Source organism: Gallus gallus, chromosome 3 (assembly GCF_016699485.2).
Source record: "Gallus gallus isolate bGalGal1 chromosome 3, bGalGal1.mat.broiler.GRCg7b, whole genome shotgun sequence".
In the NCBI taxonomy this organism is placed as follows: Eukaryota; Metazoa; Chordata; class Aves; order Galliformes; family Phasianidae; genus Gallus; species Gallus gallus.
The window spans coordinates 58,282,668-58,304,056 of NC_052534.1; the positions used below are offsets into that span (position 1 = coordinate 58,282,668).

The 21,389-nt window shown below is 37.3% G+C and overlaps 1 protein-coding gene across 10 annotated transcripts in view; it reads left to right on the plus strand.

The window, feature by feature from the left end:
* The window catches only part of PTPRK (protein tyrosine phosphatase, receptor type K), a 391,069-nt gene that overhangs the window by 59,534 nt on the left and 310,146 nt on the right, over window positions 1-21,389 (plus strand). The gene's annotated exons all lie outside the window — the stretch shown is intronic.

Consider the following 21,389-nt stretch of genomic DNA (forward strand, 5'->3'; position numbering starts at 1 on the left):
TTGTTTCCAACAGGGAATTATTAATCTTTGAATCAAATTCTTTCATGTAAAGAGCTGTTAATCGTGTATCCTATTCCCCTAGCCTTTGGAGAGAATAAATGGTTATTTTGATGTGTGAAAGCTAGTCTTCCTTTTTCTTTTTCTTTTTTCTTTCTTTTCTTTTTCCTTTTTATGAATTAAAATCTCTTTAGGGATCTTTGGTACAGTTTTATTTTTTGATGCTTAATCTATTATGGTGAGATGTATATTTATTCATTACAATTTCATCAGTGTTTCTCTCTGTTTTCCTGAAGTGTACTAGAAGGTCTGGATTTGAGAATCTCTGTCTGATACCAGTAGAAGCAACTTGAACTTCACTACTTGATTTCTTCCCAGAGCATTTAAAATGGATTATTTTGCCTTTGGGGCTGTACGCATTGAATATTTTCTTACCAGTCTGAAAACTGGTTGGAGCAGTACTGTATCATTTGTGCTCCTTTTTTTTTTAAAAAAAATTGTACAGGTTTGTCTGACCTGTTTACTATTGAAATAGTTCAGTAAAATGCCCCCAGACTGTACTGTTAATACTCTGCTTACTGCTCTCCATACTCTGTAGGAATTTCTTGTTCTTCAAAGGCTGTTCATATATAACTCTACGATTAAAATCACTTTGCGTTTATTTCTTCTTTTTTCAGTCTAGTATGTTGTTGTCAAGCATGCCTTTTTAAAGGTCAAAATGAATTGCAGGTGTGAGCACAGTTTTCGGAAAGGGAATTTGGAAAATGTATGTACAAGGTGTTTATTTGATGTATTTATCTGCTACTAAATTTAGTTCTAGTTGACTTCAATTGTGTGCAAATTTAGGTCAGATCTGAAAAAAATGTTCTGATAAAAGGTTTATTCATAAATCTGGTGCTTAACTGATAACAAAGTATTCCGGATGGGAGGTCAGGGTTCACTTACCTCCACTGTTGTTATCGCTAATTTAGAGATGGCTGTTTTTCTGTGTTATGTTGGCCCTCTGCTGTGGTGAGACTCATGTCTTTGAAGTGATAGACTGCTTAAGAATGTTCTGTGACTTTGAGGAGAATGTTTTTAGGTTTTTGTGCCTTCTGCTAGAAGGGAAAGAACGGCTATCTTGTCTCCATGGTTTAGAAGCATCACGGTTTTCTGAGTTGTTTGTTTGTTTTTCTTCTCGGCTCTTTCACTATTACAAAGAAAGCCCTCAATCACAATGACTGGAAACTTTTTTGTCTAGGCTCTGATACAAAATGATTGTTTACTGGCTTTATGGTTTCATATTAGGCACTTGATGCTCTATTTTGCTAGGAGTGTTTAACATACTGTGTACCAGCAGCTTTATTTTCTAGTGAGACGTTACAGCCATTTTTCAGAATTGCTGATAGCTCTCAGGTGCCTTTTGTTCTATGTGGTTAGTACTGGGTATCCCCATACAGTATTTTGCTGCAAACCCAAAAAGGCATGCACTGAGCCTGAGGGACATCAAGTCAGCTCATCCAGGAGCCGTAGTGGAGTGAACTCCAGTGCCCAAATGGTGCATTTGATGGGCCTGGCAAATGGCTGCCTTGCCGTAAAGCACTGTAGCTGCACATGCAGCACGGCCTAGGGGGTGAACCCTCAGCAGAGGTCAGAGGGATCTAACTATGGCCTAGACAAGTTGCTAATGAGAGCCTCATTCTTAAAAAACAGTTCATTTTCAGAGTATCGCTTGGAATGCAGTCAGTAAAATGCTTAAGTGGCAACGGGAAGATAGTTTCTTGTGTTAGAAAAGACAATCTTTTCAGTTTTTATTTGTTATAATAACTAGATAATAGCTAATAATATAATAACTAGACTCATTGTTCTGTGCTCCATTGACCAAATTCTAGGCTCATAAACCAAAATGGCAGAGCTCCTTGAACAGTCTTTCATAAAATACTGGTTGGTAAAGAGAAAATATTAGTCAGTACGTAACAAGTTGCAGCTATTGTTCTTGTCTTGGACTCTTTTATTCTTGTGGCTTTTAGATTTTTTTTTAGAGGTAGAATTCTATTTTTTTTTCTGACAAATTTTCAATCCCCAGCCCTAACAAGCCAATAAAAAACTTAAAATGGCACTTTCCTAAATTAAAAAGTTTTTAAACTTTTACAGTTCAAAAAGTATTAAGGTGGTGATGTTGAGATATTGAATTTGCTTTTCATCACGTGACAGAGCACAAAAATTTCTTCTGAAGTGAAGAGATGAATATCAATAAAAGCTTTTGTAGTTCGCAGAAGATCTTGTGTAGGTAAGATCTCATTTGTCAAATGTGACAAATCTTTATTGCTTGTGGCTATTTAATAGCAGTAGGTCATGTATCTTTTACATTTTGGTTGAATCTATACTGTCCTTTTAATCAAGAGCTAATGCCAGCTGCTAATATCCTCTGGAATGAGAAATGACTGTTCTGGATGCATGTTTAATTTGCAGGACAAAATAAATGCACATACTCTCTTGTACCTTTGTTTCTCATTCACTTTTTATGGAGTGAATTATAAAAAGAAAATTATTATTCTTAGCAAATAGACTGATGAGATGAAAGATAATTACAAATGCTACACTTGAAAGAAGTCAGACTACAGAAATCTTTAAGAGGTAGATGTTTGCTTTCAGAGCTCTGGTCCCTGGATGACTTGCATATAATGGAAGAGATTCTGAAACTGTAATAAAAAATGATGGTTATCTCCTGTTACTTCTAAATTTTTGTTTTCTTTCTCTACTTGGTAAGGAAGAAAGATTTTGGGGAGAAAGAGTGTTGGGTAAATTGAGTTTGAATCCCTTAATGACAGTTTAATTATTTTGATTTACCTCCTAGGAACGTGGATTGTAAAGAAGTTGATTATACTGATGTTTATATATGTAGAGGAAACTTCACATTCTCAGTTTCTTTTGGGAAGTCTTGCACCATGATAGCTGAACATCCCAAGCTTCTAGAATATCTATTAGTTTTATAAGCTTCTATACAAGCAAAAATAACGAAAGCGGACCTGTTTTTTTTGGTACCAATTCAAAGCAGACTGTCTGCTGCTCTTTTCTCAGCTAACAAATTGTGAAACTGTCATAAATGACTGATGCATAGCTGAAAGCATGGCAGTGACCATCATCACTGGAAATTTTATGTTCTTGATGCACCAGAAAAACTGATTAGTAATAGCAGTGGCCCAAGAAGTATCTGCTACAACAGTTGAAGGCAGCGAACCTTATCACGTTTCATTGGTTCAGAGATGAGGAGTGTGACAAGCCTCAGATTGTTTATGAATTGTTAATCCATCCTGTCCTATGGTTTCCTTAGAAAGCAGGCTTTGTGTACCTATCTCTTGGGAGAGATTTTGAAAACAAATGAGCCTGTAAGAATAACTTTCATTTTAAGCACGGTGCTGTGTTATTGAGGAGTGACAACTTATGGTACATATAGTACTAATAAAACCTGGGATTGTTTTAGTTTTCACTGTACTTGAGTTTGATGAAAAATACAATGGAATGGAAGGAATTGGAAGGGAGTACTTCAAACAAGATAGGTGAAATTTTCCAGGCCTTTTACAGTGAAGCCCAAATAAGAGTGTATTGCCATATCACACTGAGGCAGTAGCTGCTCCAGTTTGATCCCCAGCCCTCTGAGTAGCAGAGCCAAAGGAGTGAAGCTGAGCAGGGGCATCTACCAAGGTTGTGAAAAGTGCCTTATTGTCAGAGCTCCTAGGTATGTTGTATCTTCTTGAGTATATTAGTGTACTTTATAATACTTTTATTAATTCTAATAGCAAATATTTGGTTAACGGAAGAAATGCAGACATTTCACACCTATTTGATCTCTTGTTTATATTAGCGTGATAATTTAAGTATTTTTTTTTTTTCTGCTGAATACTACTTGAAGACTTTGTGTAAATTAGTTGGCTTAAACTTGACTGAAGCTGTTTATTACTTTTGTAATTGGTATATTTTGGTAATGAATGATTTGAGAGTTGCTTCTTAAATTGGAAGTTTGACATTGTAACTTGATAATTGGTCGTGAAGTCATTAGCAACAGTGATAACTGCAAAATATTTTTTTAATACAAATTTTTAATATTTGTCTCTGTTGACAATTTATATAAAAACAAATTCTGTATTGTCTTATCTATTTTGCTTAGAAAAAAACAACAATCGTAAACTAATGTAACATCTAATGCACTTTCACTATTTCTCTTTCATATTAAAGAATTCATTTTTAATTTCCCTTCATTTCCTTTTTTTTTTTTTTTCCATTTCTTGTATTAATTGAAATGCTTTTGATGAAGGAGAGCCCTCCCCCTCCTACTCATTCCCTTCTATTTTTGTCAGCTTGGGTTGAAGAAGGTTGCTGCATTAGAAACATTAGCATATGTCAATAGCCCCTGTACACGTAACATCTCAACTCAAAGAAAATCTCCAAAAGTTCTTGGAAATTTAACGTCAATCTGGACTTACTCCTATTGTGAGTATTTAGTCCTGAGTAACAGCTAGACCTTATTTGACATTGCTTTTTTCACAGCTTCTCTGAAAGTAATGCCTCTTATTTTGTTATGTTAGCCCACAACATCAGAGGCAGATGATGGTGGTATGACAGTAGAGGTTGAACCTTCCCACCAACCATATTTCGTTGCCTTGTGACAAATGGCAGCAAAGGGGCAGTCTGACATGGAAGTGCGTAAGATGTAAAGGTGTCACTGAGTTCCTCCATGTAGAAAGAATGGTACCCATTGACATTCATTAATGCTTGCTGAATGTTTATGGAGACCAAACAGTGAACATGAGCACAGTGAGGCAGTGGGTCATTTTGTCATATGTGACAGTGGATCACTTCTCCTGGTGCAGATTTTTATGAGTGTGGCTTGCAGACTCTTATTTATTGCTGGAAAAAATGCATAGGTAATGATTGTGTCTATGCTGAAAAATAGTATTTTGTAGTTGAGAATTTGCTTGATCAAATAGTGTTATTGTTCTCTTTGTATCTCTTGTAGCTTCACTGGAAATAGTTAAGAGGTATTACTTTCAGAGTGACCTATGTACGTCTTACAACTAACGATGATGAGTGAAGTCTATGGCAGAACTCCCACCTAAAGGAAAATTGTATTATTCATCTTATTGCTCTTCTTCAACTGGTGCTTTCTCCTTGAGTTCTTTGAATCAGCAGCAATGTTCAGTAGTCCCTCCTACAGGCAAAGTCAAATATTTGTCCAAAATTATGATGACTCTTTCCTTTCAGCTACATATTACAGTGCTGATATTTGCATCTTGTAGAGATATAGTATAATTTACTTTTTATTATGAAATAATGTTGTGTAATGGCAGCTGCTGTAAGGTCTAAAGCAAAGGTATTCCTGGGGTTACTTCAGAATGTGACCAGTGATGTGTTGATTCTCTGAGTTTTGGAACTGAGTAAGGTGACAGTTTTGGGGGCTACAAAATCACTGTCCAGATGAAATAATTTATCTGCTAGTTATGATGATTTTATCTGCAGTCCCTAAATGTTAGGCTCTTTAATAGATTTATGTTTTTAATAGTTTTTTTCTTTCTAGATTTCAGGTATTTATCTTATATTATCTTTTTTTTTAATACTTAGAAGTGTTTAATATCTTAGAAGTAAAAAGTGTAAATTGACTATAACTTTTTAAACTGCAACTGGTGGCTTGAATAGAAAAAATATTTTCTTTTCCTGAGAATCAGAACAGTATTAGCTGCTGAACACCATTTTGAGAGTTTAAATGCATAAAACAAGTAAGTCCTTCTGTCTTCTACTCTTCAGGGTCTACAGCTACAAATATAAATTATCTCTTCAGAGAAAGAAAGATGCAACTGAAGCAATTAGTCTAGCTAGCATATGAATCAGTAGCAGGAGATTTAAAGGTGACCTGAAAATGTTGATTGAATAAACATAATCCTAATTCACTTACAGCTGTGTAATTTAAAACTCAAATTAGATCCTCCTGTGCTTACTTTCTTAAATTGGAATTGTGAGTTTCTGTTTTGTTAGACATAAAACTAGCAAAGTAAATGACTGTATCAAGGGATAAAGATGTCCAGTTGTTCCTGAGGGCAAAACTAAACTAAACACAAAACTTTGAACCCTCATCACAGTAGCATTGATACTTAAAATCAAAACTATTTGATCTAAGGAAAAAAGTCTGTAGCTTTTCCTCTTTTTTTTTTTTTTAATTATGTTAACTGTTTCTAATTGTCTTTCAGTATTTTTATGAAGTATGATTGGTTTTGGTGATGTAGAATTAATATAAACGTCTAATTTCCTCTGTGCTACATCCAAATGCAATGATGATGGGGATTGCCCCACATTTTTAGTTTTTTTTTTTTTTTGTAGAACCCACTGTATCTTAGTATTGCTATTCCTACCACTACAAAGTATTTTTGAGGATTAGATGGGATCCTAACTTTCATCAGTTTTCTTTGTTGTTTGACTGGATGTCAGTTAAGATTCTCATTGTTTTTTAGTATTATTAATTGCATAACCGTAGTGTGATAGTCACTAGTCTTGGAAATATTTGTCTTACCTAACATCGTTTACAAAGTATGATGATGGCTTGTGATTTTCTTTTTTTTTTCTTTTCCAAACTGAATGCTAGAAGAGCTAAAATATTCTCTGTTAGTTAGTTCTCTTCATTTTTTGTTCCTTGTCAATTGACATATACAGGCTTTTTATATTTCTAGCATTTTTTCTTATGGAATATTATATTTTCCTGATTAATGCTTTAAATACAGTAGTACTGAATTGCAGTACATGAACGAGGAGAGGATAGCAGTGTATTTCTGGTAAGCAAGTTTCAAATTTCATTACTACTGTTGCTGAAACCAACTTGTAGCAATTCTGGAAATTAAATTTCTTGTGTTAGCTTGTGACCTCTGATTTGAAACCTGTCCACTGGGAGGCTGCTGCTTGCTGGAACTGCATGCAGATGTGCCAGCCTTTCTTTACAGCTGGAATCCAACCGGGACCAGCGCTTCCTCCCTGCAGCTAGGGTACATCTGACAGTCACATAAATGGTTGAGGGACATATTGAGATAGTAAGGAAGAGAAGAACCTGGTTGCTGAGTGCTATTTTAATTCTCTTCAAGCGTGTCCCATCATTTCTTCCAGTGAGTTATCTCTGATAAACAGCAGTGTGACAAAGCTGTTGGTGAGAAAAAATGTGAGGTTGATACCAATACAGATCTAGGTACAGTAAGTCAGATGAGCTTTCAATCTTTGCAACTATTTTTGCAAATATGTGTTCAAAGTGAACAAATGGCAGAGCAGTATGACTCAGCAATGGCAGCTGGAGTAGAGTTGCCATCTGTAGTCTGAAATGACGCTCACAGTAATGTGGAGTTGCATGACAGCTAGCTGCATGTAGGGTAGGTGGGTCCGGAGTGATACATGATATTCAGGCTATGGAGTAGCAGTGCTCAAGAGCAGATGTCCAGAGAATGAGTGATCCCTGAGCAGACCCAATATTGCTGGTGTGTGGACTATTATCATGTTTTTGGGGTTTCTGGGGGGGGGGGGGGGGGGGGGCAGGGGTTGGAGGATTGCATCCAATTATATCAGATGGCCGTAGTAAGTCAGAGATGTACTGAGAGTGATGCTGAGAGGGAACAGATGTGGATTGTTTTGGTGGAACTCTTTTTTTGGAAATGCTCTGCTACCGAATCACAAAAGCATTACTAGAGGTGGAAAGTATGCCAACTGCAGTAAGAGTGTGCTGTAGCTGCTGACTTGTAACTCTTGGTTCCCTCAGGATAAGAAAAGGATTAAGATTAGGTACCTAGGCAGGTGTCATCATCATAGATAACTGTACTGCAAGTTAAGGGTAGCACTGATAAGAGCTTTGAATCTTTGAAGCATTAACATTCATATGGACTCTTCTGATTTGTTTATTACAGATGTTTCTATAGACACTGAAAAGGGTGGCTAGTTGCAGGGGCATTAAACAGTGGAAACAAGTTGCTTAGGGTTATTCTAGATAGCCTTTTTAGTAGGCTCAGCATACCTTCTAAATAGAACAACCCAGCATCAGTCATCTGCATTTTCCACTGTGAGGTGAGATGTCCAACTGAGACATTCAGTACAAAGCCAGCACTATGAACTAGCTCTATCTTGTTGACTAGTCCATGAGATTGATTTTTAGAGTGCCTTGCAGCAAATCCTGAGCAGTGACTTAGTTCTACAAAACATAAATGATTTTTATCTTGACTTAAGGGTGATTATTTTTGTCACCAAATGGTGATTATTTAGCTTTGAGAGGTCTGTGGACAAGCAAAACGTTGGGCTAACGGGGCAAAAACAGTGTTGATATGGTTTAACTTTCCCTTGCCCCACAGCAAACACATTTCTTGCTGGTTTGCAGTACATTTGCAGATGCATATAAAACAACTACTGTGTTACTGAGGAAAGCTTATAAGCAGGAGAGGGACTGACTTCATGTACAGATTGTAATGATAGAATGAGGAGGAATGATTTTAAACTAAAAGAGGGCATCTAGATTAGATGTTAGGAAGATATTCTTTACTCAGAGTAGAGTGAGACTCTGGATCAGGCTGCCCAGATAAGCTGTGGATGCCCCATCACTTGAGGCTCTCAAGGCTATGTTGGGTGGGACCCTGGCCAGCCTGAGCTGAGGGGTGGCAGCCCTGCCCATGGCCTGGGTGGGAATTCAAGTCCTTTCTAACCTAAGCCATTCTATGACTGTGAACAGTCTTCAAAACCGTTGTAAAATGTCTTTCAGGATAGCATATGTAATGCTGTGTTTGCCAAATGACTGTAGGGGAAACGAACTTGGACTGGAAGATCAGGAGTGTTTTCTGTGAAACTGGAGTGTGTAAAGAACAGCGCACAGGTGTAATGGTGCATGGGTGCCATGTACACAGCTAAGCAGAAGAATCCCACTTGCTATCTAAAAACAAACTGATCGCTATTGAATTGTACCTTTCTTTAAATCTTATATGTGAGTGTTTAACACATGTAAACATTGTGAGAAGTTGTCTCATGCTAAAAAGCACTGACTATTTATTTATTTTTTAACTCTAGCTAGTGAAAAATGCATGTTGGCAAGTGTGCTATTGTTTGATACTGTTTGCACTGTAACTGGTAGGATATGGAAGCAATGCAAGACTGTTGAATAACACTGTTGGCTCTTGGTTTGGCCTTACTGGTTTTGAGAGATACTCAGTCCCAGAGACAGTATCAGGGCAGCTGTAGTTGCTTAAAATCTCTCTTTTAAGAGCAGTGACTGTTTGTTATTTGGCAGTACTCAGAAGGTGGTGAGACACTGGCACAGGTTTCCCAGAGAAGCTGTGGATGCCCCATCCCTGGAGGTGCTCAAAGCCAGGTTGGATGGGGCTCTTGGCAGCATTATCTAGTGGGTGGCAACCCTTCCCATGGTAGAGGTTTGGAATAGGAAGATTTTCAAGGTCCCTTCCAACCCAGATTGTTCTGACTCTGTTTCTATACTCATTTTGCCAGATGAGACAATCTGACTTAAAGTGAACAATGCTGGCAACTCAGCAAGGTGAGACTCTCCGAATTGGAGACCTGTTGTAATTGTAAGCAGGAAACCTAGCCAGGCACATGGTTTGTTGCCCATACTCACCACTTGGTGCACTCTGGCCTCCCTCTATGTGCATCTGCCTTATTCCTCAATGCTGACAACAGGATTGTGTCATTTCCTTTTTCTGGCGCTTGTTTGACCCACCATTCCCTCTCCTCCTTTGCCCTCCAGTTTTTTTTGTTTTGTTTTGTTTTTTATGGACTAAAGCAGGGGAAAAAATAAATCCAGTTTAAAAAAAAAAAAGGGAATAATTTCCACGCAGTTGCTGCCACTAGTTCTGTTGAGATTAATTGACTAGCTTCCTGAAAGTGGGCATAAACAGTGAATGGCTACAAAATTAAGTTTCTTTCTGTTAAAATGGAGAGAGGAAGTGAAAGTGGAATACAGCCAAAGTGACAGGCTTAAAGAGTCTTCAGCAGTACTGTGAATAGATAAGAGTGGGAGAAGATGTATTTGTCAAGGATATAGAGGAGATGCTGAAGTGATTGGGTTAAGGGGAGATGAAAGCTGGAAGAGTTACAGAGGAAGTGTCTGGGAGAAGTGTTTTAGTTACCCTTCAAAAATGAGACGTAGCTAGCTGGAGAGAAGGACATAGGCGGAGGCTCAAACACAGATGTGAATGATGGATAGTGGTGTCTATAACACTTGAGAGGAGAGGTGCTGACCTGAGTTCAAGATGGGAGGAAGGAAGCAAAAGGGCTGTTGTAACTATGTTGTGCTGCTCATGATAGCTAGACACTGCCAGGAAGACAACCTGAGATACTGTTTAGGCAGAAGGAGAAAGCTTTGGGTCAAGGGCATATTGGAGTCAGCTGCATAGAGAAAATATTTGCAGATGCTTTGTAAAAGAGTATACCCAAAGAAGGATGCAGATGAGAAGACCTGGCATCCATCTTTGTCCTTTTGAAGTGTGTGCAAATGTTCAGAACTGTGGGAATCAAAAGGGGACAGAATCTCACAGTGCCAACGGGTGATAGGAATTTCTGTTTGAATTTAACCCAGCAATTTCAGTAGTCAAAATCTGATGCTTCTGTTCCTTGTGGAAATGTGATTGACCTACTGTGGTGGTAAAACAAAACATTTTTTTTCTACTGCTTCCTTCTTTTTTTGGGGGGGGGGAATGCTATGGCATAAGAGAAGGCGTGTGTTGGGGGGAAGAATTTGGTCACACCTTAGGGCTGGCTTTTTTTTTTAATGACAAATTATATATATTCCTCTGGGACTGCAGTGTTGCCATTTAAAACCAGAAAAATTTTATTATGCTTGTTACTTTATTCATTGCATCAGGATTATATGTTGGTTATTAAATATTGATTTTTATATTGTATTAAGCATTTTTATGCTTTTCTTGCGTTCTGCTCTTCATGAAATATTTTCTTCTGACTATAGCTCAGCGTTATGACCTGTACTTTAACTTTAAATGATATCTTGGTAATGCAGAGCCAAGTTTTAGCTTTATTTATGTTTTAGTACTGAGAAGTTTAAAAAATTGTCGAAGAGAATATATTTTTTTTGAGGAGTGATTTCATTTATTTGTTTTAATATATCTATTGACATGTAATGCAGGTTGCAAGACACGTAAGGCCCACTGAAATAATTTACATTTATTCTCTGAGGTTAAAAAAACTTCAGATATTTTCTCTTTCCACAAAGATTTCATTGTCAGATGACATGTAGTAGAAATTCTAACTCATTCTTGGTCGTCTGCTACTTTTTTCGAAGGTAGCTGCATCTATTTCCATTCACTACCAAACTGCCTTGTTTTAGTTAGTGACATACTAAGAAGTGAATATTTTGTTATGTACAGATTTTTATGACTACACTAGCAAAGGGTGTCTGAAAAGGTGTGAAATTATAGGCGTGTAATATTTCTACAAATTCTTGTTGGATGTTTAAGTGCCTTGTCTAGCTTGAAAAAGAGAAAGTATTAAGAAGAGATAGGTTTAAGACCTCCCCCTGCTCTTCCTCCCTCCTTCCCATTATTATAAAATGGGCACATGGAGTAAAGAGCAGTACTCTGAAGAGTGAATCATATGTAAAGCATAAAATGTAGTATCCTTTCCGGAGCTTAATTAGTTCTATGACTGCCGCTTCAGTTACCAAGTTCTCAAGTAGGAAAAGAATAGGTAGGGGCCTATGAGTATACAGATATGATGACAATTGCTGAGGAAAGTACCACATACATACCTTTTAACTTTATTTTATTGCACTGGGTCTACATCTACATTGTGAACCCCTTCTCTCGGAACCATACCACAACAGTTTTCTTGCAGAGGCCCATATATGCTGCCCAGCATTGGAGCCTGCTGGTGATTGCTTGTGGCAGCATACAGCAATAGGAAATGACCAGCAGGCACCCTCAGATACTAGGTTTCTTATAACAATGTGTATGTAAGACATTACTACACATGAATTCTTCACTACTGGTTTGTGCTGTGATTCTACTATTACTCTGTAATGCTGTCTTCCTTCCTGCATGATGTTCTTCCCTTATACTACTTCAAACATCACGATTGTTGGTTGTTCTCTAAGCCTTGTTCATTTGTGCTGTAATCTTCAGGAGCTTAAAAAAACAGAACGAGAGGTAATGTCTGAATGAGGCAGCTCTGTGGGAGTTACAACATTGGAAAGAAATGTTCTGAAGCCTTTTCTAATTACTTCTTACCTGCTTTTTACAATCAAACTGATATTTTCATGAAAATATCTAATTCATCTCTAAAAGACTGAATAGTAGTTGTCTGCTCAGAGCCTATGGTTGGTAGCCTAGCAGTGCTTACAAAGACAAGCCATGGTTTTTGTTCTAGACTTGTACTGAATATATAATGTAAGTGGAGACATTTTTACTTGTGCTGAAATTATAAGATTGTATGGATCATGCTTCTGTGTTCATTCTTCTATAATGCTTTCAGCTTTCTGATGTGGACAGGTGATTGGCTCAAAAATGCTACAATTTCATTATGCAGGCTAGCACAGGATTCATCTAACCTTTGGACTTACCTATATGCTGTTTCACAAATTCACCCCAGTGAATATTTCTGCATTTAAGAGGGTGGAGGGATTAAATACTATTTGAGCCTGATTTAGTAATTCTATAATCCATTTAAGCATTCTTATAGAACTTATCTGTGTTGAAACTATGGTGCAGATTTGGAGATGAAAAATCCTTGCGATAAAGTTCATGGGGAGTCATACAATAACTTACTCTTTAGTTAGATTGTAGTAGATATGTATTTCTGATTGTAAAATTTCTACCCTATAATGGTGATTTCTTGCTAGAGCTTTACGGGCATATTGCAGTTTTTCTGGGGGGTATAATTTTTATTGCATGAATTAAGTTTGATAGTGTACCAGTAAGCTTTGGCTGAAATTATCAGAGGTCTTGCTGAAGACAAATTGCAATGATGTTGAGTGAAGAGAGATATGTTATATAGTTACATGTAGAGTTTGTAATAAATCAGTCTATAGCACTAGGAAGTGATTTGCCTACAAATTCTGACCCAATGTAGAGGAGGAAAGAAAGTTGTTAGCATCCTTTTTGTGTGCAGAGAGTGTTTACTAGTTTTGCTGCCAGAGGACTCTTTACTAATCAGATCTACCTCAAATATTATCCTGATAGTCCGTGAAATATTTTGATAAATGTTACTTTGAAGAATGAAATAACAACTAATACAAAGAATAGCTTGTGAAATGAATCATCAATTTCACATTCATTTTATTCTGTAGCATGCCTTTGAAGAATGACTTAGACTTGTGAGGCTGAAGAGGAAGGGTAGAAGATAAAGACAAATCTCTATTTCTGTGTTTACTTCTCTCAGCTGATTTTATATGAAAAGTTTTTGTATGATTGTGTGTTTTATCTCTTTTTTTTTTTCTCTGATAGCCTTTACAGCCGATGTTTAAGCATGGTAGTGTAGTAGACTATACTGTATTCGCCTATGTGATTGAATAATATATGTTAAAACTAGTAAGGCTGTTCAGAGCTTCATCTTGCTGTCAGCAAAAACATGAAGTATTACTGAGAGAAATGTAAAAGGAGACTGTATTTTTAAGCTACAGTAGGTTAGGCAAGTAGCAAGATTGAGGGAAATACCAGCTGTTCAGCCTCACTTTGATTTCTGTGAGGGTGATGGGACAACTAATCTTGAAAACCTTTTCCAGTCATGTGAACGACAACTGTGAATATCTAGACTAGTTGGAAGCCAGTAACAAGCAAGTGTACCCAAGGGGTCTGTAAAGGGTCTCTTGAACACTTTCATTAATGATTTGGATGATGGGCAGAATGTACCCTCAGCAAGTCTGCTGATGACACAAAACTGGAAGGGAGTGGCTGGTTGACTGGAGGGAGATGCTGCTGTCCAGAGGGACTTCAAGAGGCTGGAGAAAATAGGTTACTAAGAACCTCCTGTAATTAAGTGCTGCACTTGGGTAGGAACAACCACCCACTCAAGGGTTTATGCTGGGGGCTGCCTGGACGTGGTCCTGGGCAACCTACTTTGAGTGGCCCTGCTTGAGGGCAAGGTGAAGCAGTTCCCTCCCTGCAGAGGGACCAAGGTGAACCTGGAGGTCCCTCACACCTCAGTCAGCCATGTTGTAGTTCTGTAGACAGGGGGTTTGTACTCCTGAAATCTGTCATGTGCTGCTTTGCAAGTGTTCCTCTAAATTTGAAGACTTAGTTATTTCCTATGGATATAGAAATCTTATCTGTGTTTTCAGAAAACATTTTACTTTGTTCTTCTTCCTGGCCTTTCTTTCATGGGAATATTGGTCGATTGCATGAGGAGGTTTGAAGTGCCAGATATTGATTAAAATGACTGTTTCCTTATTATAAAATGGGAAACTAGAGCATTAACTACAAAAGGGACAGGCATTTGTAATGTAAAAAAAAATTTGATTTTTAGTTCAGCAGTGCCTCTGTGCTAGAAAATGCACTGGATCTCAATATCACACTTTACCCCTCTCATTCATTTGCCTGACTTCTGTGATTCATTGCTAGTATAATTTATCTTGTATCTTCATGTCATATCTTCAGAGATCTCCTCGGAGAGCTTCTTGTTATCCTTTCCTCCCATGACTCTGAATTTATACTGTGACTGAATTCTTCAATCATCTCTCAGGCTTCGGGGTCTTAGCTCCTTCAGTGGCTTCAGAAATGACCTTTTGTAACAGCTTATGTTATTTTTAACATCAGAGCTTTTTCCATTTTCTTACATTTAATTTGATCTTTTTGCATGACCACTTACAATTTTATTCACAATCTCATCAAAACAGAAGTCTCCAATTTTATTAAAAACACCACATTTCCTAAATTCTCAGAGCATAAATTGAGCTTTCCAGTAGCATCTTTTAATTGTCACTGTTCTCCACCTCAGTTCCTTGCTTTGTCCTATCACATCTTCACACCTCACTTGTGTTCTTTTTAATTTTTTCCACACCAGTCACCCCATCCTTATTTTCTTTTTACTTAGGAGTTTATTGTTCTGTTACTGGGCTTTCTATTTCCCCATTATTGGTAATGGCAGGAACAGAGAACAATTTCTGTAATTGCTTCACCTAATTCTCACCTCCTCCTAGGAAGTCCTTGACTTTAATGTTGGCTGTATTACTTATGAGCTCTTTGTCCTTCTGATCCTTGACACCAACCTTTTATAGTTCAGTTTGTATAATTTGTGTGTTCTTCCCACATTTCCTCATTTGTTTGTCTGGCTTCTGCAATGGTGCTGTGGTAGCTTGTGATACTTTACATTGTCCTCATATAAGTCTCCTTTTTATTTTGAAATGGTTGCTCCTACTGCCCAGCTGTAATCATGTTATCATTTCTTGAGCAAAATTTTGATAACTGCATCTGCTCAAGATAGATGATTTTTAGTGAAAATTTTAATTAACCTATTTTTCCTTTATTACCTTATTTTATGATTAACCTGTCAGTGTTTTAATAGAGTAGCAGATGTACATATTAGGCCTGCTTTTTTGGTTGAATTGCTAACGTGTTTAGCTGTAAACTTTTTCCTTCCTCCTTTCAGCTTCTTATCTTGGAGAGCAGGCTACAAAATACCTTAGTGCTCTGAATCTATAGAAATCTTTGTGATTTAATGTAATGAATGTTAGGCTGTCTTCATTCAGCACTCCTACTGAGTTTAATCACATTCTTATCCATTCACTTTTAGCAGCAAATTGTGAGAACATTTAGGAGAAATGCCAGAGACTGTGATATCTACATAAGATTTTCTATAAATAAGCACTAACAGTGCTTTGAAAAAAAAAGTGTTATTTTCAGAAGCAGCATTGTAATATCATATGTCCATAAAAAGTCAAAGTGATTGATTTTATTTTGGAGCTCTCAATTGTCTTTGAAGTCATGCAGTTTACTTACTGGCATTTTTATGATTATTGGTAGAGTCATGAAAATATGACATGACTTTCTCTTACCCTGTCCCCCCCTAGTTATTTGTATTCAAATGGTGTAACTCCTTGTCACCAGTGCAATTGGTCAGAAGTCTGTTCAGTGTACAGGGGGAATACTAACGCTTGTAGCCTCTGAGCTGAAAGACCAAACATCTGGTGTTTTGTGGATGTTAACACTTCTGTATTAATCACTTAATAGTTTTAGAAATACCTGAAATCACTTAAATGGTCTCTAGATGAATGATTATTTGCTGTCTATTGCCTTGCTTATGCCAGATAAGGATGAAAGAATCACAAGAAACAAACAACTGTGTCTCTCCACAGCTAGCTGTTGTTGCCTCTACAATGAAGAACAGAATTGTAGAATCATAGAATGACCTGGGTTGAAAAGGACCACAGTGGTCATCCAATTTCAACCCCCCTGCTATGTGCAGGGTGGCCAACCACTAGACCAGGCTGCTCAGAGTCATATCCAGCCTGTCCATGAATGCATCCAGGGATGGGACATCCACAACCTCCTTGGGCAACCTGGTCCAGTGCGTCACCAACCTCTGTGTGAAAAACTTCCTCCTAATATCCAACCTAAATCTCTCCTGCCTCAGTTTAAGACCGTTCCCCCTTGTCCTATCACTATCCACCCTTGTAAACAGCCATTCCCCCTCCTGTTTGTATGCTCCCTTCAAGAATTGGAAGGCTACAATGAGGTCCCCCCAGAGCCTTCTCTTCTCCAAGCTAAACAAGCCCAGTTCCCTCAACCTTTCCTCAAAGGAGAGGTGCTCCAGCCCTCTGGTCATCTTAGTGGTCCTCCTTTGGACCCACTCCAATTGCTCCATGTCCTCCCTGTACTGGGGGCCCCAGGCCTGGACGCAGTACTCCTGATGGGGCCTCACAAGAGCAGAGGGGGACAATCACCTTCCTCTCCCTGCTGGCCACCTCTTTTTTAATTCAGCCCAGAACATAGTTGGCCTTCTGGGCTGCAAGAAAAAGCTCCCCTTCCCTGGAGAACAGAAGGAAATTTAAAGGCACTGTTGTTCAGGTTAAGTTTTGCTTAGCTTAGAAACTGAAAGATTGTGTAATAAACACTGATCTTCCACTTTTGCCTCTTTCCTTTTTTTTTTCCATTGTGTTCACTGCTGGTAAAGCATGGAAACATTTCCTGCAGACTCTGTGTTGTATCTTTTGAAATCAGAAGTGAAGACAGCTTTTCCAGACTTGCTCTAGTGGGAAATGATTTAACAGGAGGTATCTAATAAATGGCATGGTCAGGTAGGCCACGTCTAACTGAAAGTCTTCATGTTCTCCTAGAATTTGAGGTTAGAATAAACATTGCAATTAACAGTGAAGCCTTTTCCTGAAGATAGTACAAAAGGGTATCTGCTTGAGGCTTTCTGCATTCTATGTACGTTGTACCTAGTATTTCTCAAATTCCTATCTTTTTGTTTCTAAAATAAGCTTGTACATGTTATTAATAAGGAATATGAAAGGCAGATTTAAAATGGAAAAAAGTATAGGTTGGACCTCTTTAGGTTTTTTGGTTTGCTTTTATTAGTTATGGTACTACCTTACGGTTGTTGAGGGTAGGGCTGGTTTTTATTTCAAGGTGATTCATATCATGTAGTGATTCTGTGAATTTTCTGCAACATTGCAGTGACATTTTAGATTATTTAGACTGTTGTTAAAAAAAAAAAAAAAGGCTACTAATGACAATAAAGTAACTCTAACTGGGAATAATTGAGCATATTTCCTGTTAAGCTATTGGCATTTGTTTTCCACTCGTGCTTCCAGATGAGACCTGGAGTTCCATGTTCAAATTAAGAGGGTGATTAAAACATACTGGTAATAGAAACAAAGCTAGAAAATCATAAAAGGTGTTTGCGGGTAATTGAGTTTCCTGGGTTGTTATTGCTCTTAAATGTAATCAGTCATGTTTTGTGTAATGAAATAACATACTGTTGCAGAAAAGATAAATATTGTGAGCATTTGGTCTGACTTCTTTCTGTAGTGAAGGAGAACTTCTCATTTTCTTCAAGAGTTACTGTTTTCATTGTATTTTTTTAATTAAATAGCATATCTGACATTTTATATTTTTAGATGTCATTGGTTAATTAGGGTTATTTCAGCTGTGTTTCAGTAGGTAATGCTGAGCATGAACATTTAAACATAAGTCCTTAATGCTTATTCTCAAATTGCTTAATAGCAATTCCTAGTATATCCCTAATGGATATGTGAATACTCTGCATTTGGCATACTTTAGAGTGCTTGTAATAGCTGTAAGGTATTGCCTTGAGAATATGAAAACTCACAGTGCGTTGAGGCATACCATGATAGAAACAGGTAAATTAATGTGGTAGATGGGTGATTTTTTTAAAAAGCAATACCTATTCCTGTATATACGACTGATGAGAGACCTGTTTCAGTACCTCTACTCTCTTCAATCATTGAATTCACCAATCAATGCAAGCAAAAAATTAAATTTTCACAGGACTTTTATCTGACGTGCCAGATAAACATAATTTTCTACTGAGTTCTTACCATGGAGCCATCTACTTTGATAGATTTAGAGCTAGTCATTATGCTTTTACAGCAGGTGGTAGAGAAAAATAAAAGCATGCTATTGAATAAAAGGAGCGTTTTGTTCCAACTAGTCATTTGAACTGGATGAGAAAAGAGTATTTCATTCCTGGTATGACACCTTCATACATGAGTCTCAAAGAAACTATTGGTAACAGATCCATATGTAAAGCAAAAGCTGTGATGGGAAAAGTTTGTTGTGTGCCTGTAGTACTGGTATTCTTTCATACTTGATTTTTTTCCCTGTTTTTTCTTAGTCATCTGTTTGGTTTTGGCAGATGAACTTCTAGCCTTATAACTAGCCCTTTAGAACCAAGGAACGGGACATTTTACGTGTTACTAGTAGGTTTTGCATAACACCAGAAATAGTCACATGCATTAATAGATCTCAGAAGTAAACTGCAAACTTGGGTTCTTTCAGCTGCTGTTCTACACATGTCATTCTGTGGCAGAAAAAATCCTTTGTAATGCTGATAGGTAGTCAACACTAAAAAACAAACAAACAAAAAAAACAAAACCAAAAGCCAAACAAAACATAAAATAAAAATCTGTTAGCTTTAGAAACTAAATCAGGTACACAGATTTCCCATCTCTTTATCTGAATGCCACAACTAGAAGGTGCAGTTGTCTTTCATGGCTTTGTTACTAGTTTCTGAAACTTAGTGCCAGGTTTAGCAAGAACATACTTGAGACTTCCAGTGCTTCAATATTGTTACTATAGGAGGCTTCAAAGTTCCTGTTGTTACAAATAATATATCCTTTTTAAAAATAAAATAAAATAAATTCTCTAAATGGGATGGCATAAGACAAATACATACATTCTTTGTTGAATTAGAAATGTTAAGGCCAGACATACACTCTCTCCTCCCACTCCCAGTTCTTAAAGGTCTTTTTTTTTTTTAAAGATGGTATGAGTATGGCCAGTAAATGTGTGTTATTCTTCATCAGCTAGTCTTATCAGTTCATATTAATTGAACGTTTTGGATATATATATATATATTTGGATATATATATTTGTATGGCTTTTCTGAGTATATTTTAAAGGGTACTGGAGTTGTTAATGTCTAATTAAATACGAAAACTGGCATACAGAATTTTTAGGTGGTTTGTAGGAGTAGTTTTGTTCATCCAGAAGTCATTAGATCTCCACTATAGTAATCTTATAATGGTGTTTCTAATAACTTCCATGGATACATTAAATTTCTTGGAATTTTGATGTATAGATAATGTGCAACTGAGTGTTTCTGTTCTAAGCAGTAGAAGTTATGTGACCTCTAAGGACTGTAGTGACAACACTTGATTTGTTAAAGACAATTAGTTCAAAGCCTGAATCACTCTTCTGACATCAGCTGGTGACTTGGAAAGCCACAGGAGAGTTGTACCGGATATCCATTTATTTATGGGAGTTACTGATGGGAGTTACTGACATATTCTTGACATATTCTTGTCTTAGTTTGTAGCAAGTTCCTTTTTTTTTTTTTTTTTTTTTTTTAATAAACTGGTGGGGGAAAAATGATTCAACTCATCTTAACTGGGCTGATATAAAAAGGTGTAGGAGAAATCAGAATTGGAGCAGTGCCAGCACTGAAGATTGCTTCTAAAGAAATATCACAGTAATACTTAAAAAATGTTTTAAATTTGTCTTTAAATTAAAGTATCTTTAAATATTTTTAAAGATGATGTTTAAACCTGAATAATATGATTTATATTAAGTTTAAATTAATCTTAGGGATTTTAAGATTAAATTTAGGTTAATCTTAATGACCTTGTTATTTAGTGGAGCTTTAACTTCCAGAATTAACATGAGATATTCATATCTTTTTTTTTCTATAATGAACATTAAAGATTCCTTATCTTTTATAAATGAAAACGGGTGTGTGGTCAGGAAATTTTTATGAGGCTGGCACGATTTATCACTTCTCCTTTTGAAGGATGTTGGCAAGGAAAGTGTGAGAGTTCTAGGTGTGTTTAACTTGAAGTTCATAACACAGTGAAGGTTAGAGGAAAAAGTGATGGAAATGGTGAATTGTTGGCTTGCTTTACCTCTGTGGAATGTGAATGTTTCACAAATACCTCCTCGAAAACTGAACAAATTAAGTTAATCTAACATAATGTCGTGGTTTTATATTCTTTTTTTTCATTTATAGGTCTGGGATGTTTGACAGTATAACCACCCAGATTTAAAATTCCTTCTGTTTTCCATGCTTCTGGTTCCATCAGTGCTGTTGACTGACTGTGTCACTGCTGGACTGCTTGATTTTCTTTATTCTGAATGCATCACTGATGCCACTGCTGTGACCGGAGGTGCGGCAGGTTGTGGCCTCTGCTTCTCTGGGGCTTAGTGTGAGGCTGCCCCTTAGCAGAGCCCTGTCTGACCTTTCTGGACTTTGCCCACAGCTAATAGCAGCATTGTTTACAGGAGGAGATGCTACTTGCTTTCATGCCAGTCCCCAGGCCCACACCAAGCTGTTGAGATAGGACCCATCATTTGTATTGCTTTGAATTCAGTGCTGCCTTTTCCTTCAGCATGATGTTAGAATTATAAGGTAAATCTGGATTTAGGCACTGCAAGCTCCAAGGGTGTTTGAATGTCAGCGCTGTGTACTTCCTGCTGGGATATTGAGCAGGGGTACACAAATCAATGTTTGCAGCATGCTGTGTGTGCTGATAGGTATGCACACATTCCAGTAGCAGGGTAGTGTTGGAGATAAATTGCAGCTACGTCAGCTGTAGCTAAAAGAAGGTGGTGGTGATATGTAACTGGAAAGTGGTTGGTAGTGCAGTAACTTTTTATTGAGTTTTAGGGGAAGCTGCAGTTGTCTGAGCTGAAGATTTCTAGCTTGCC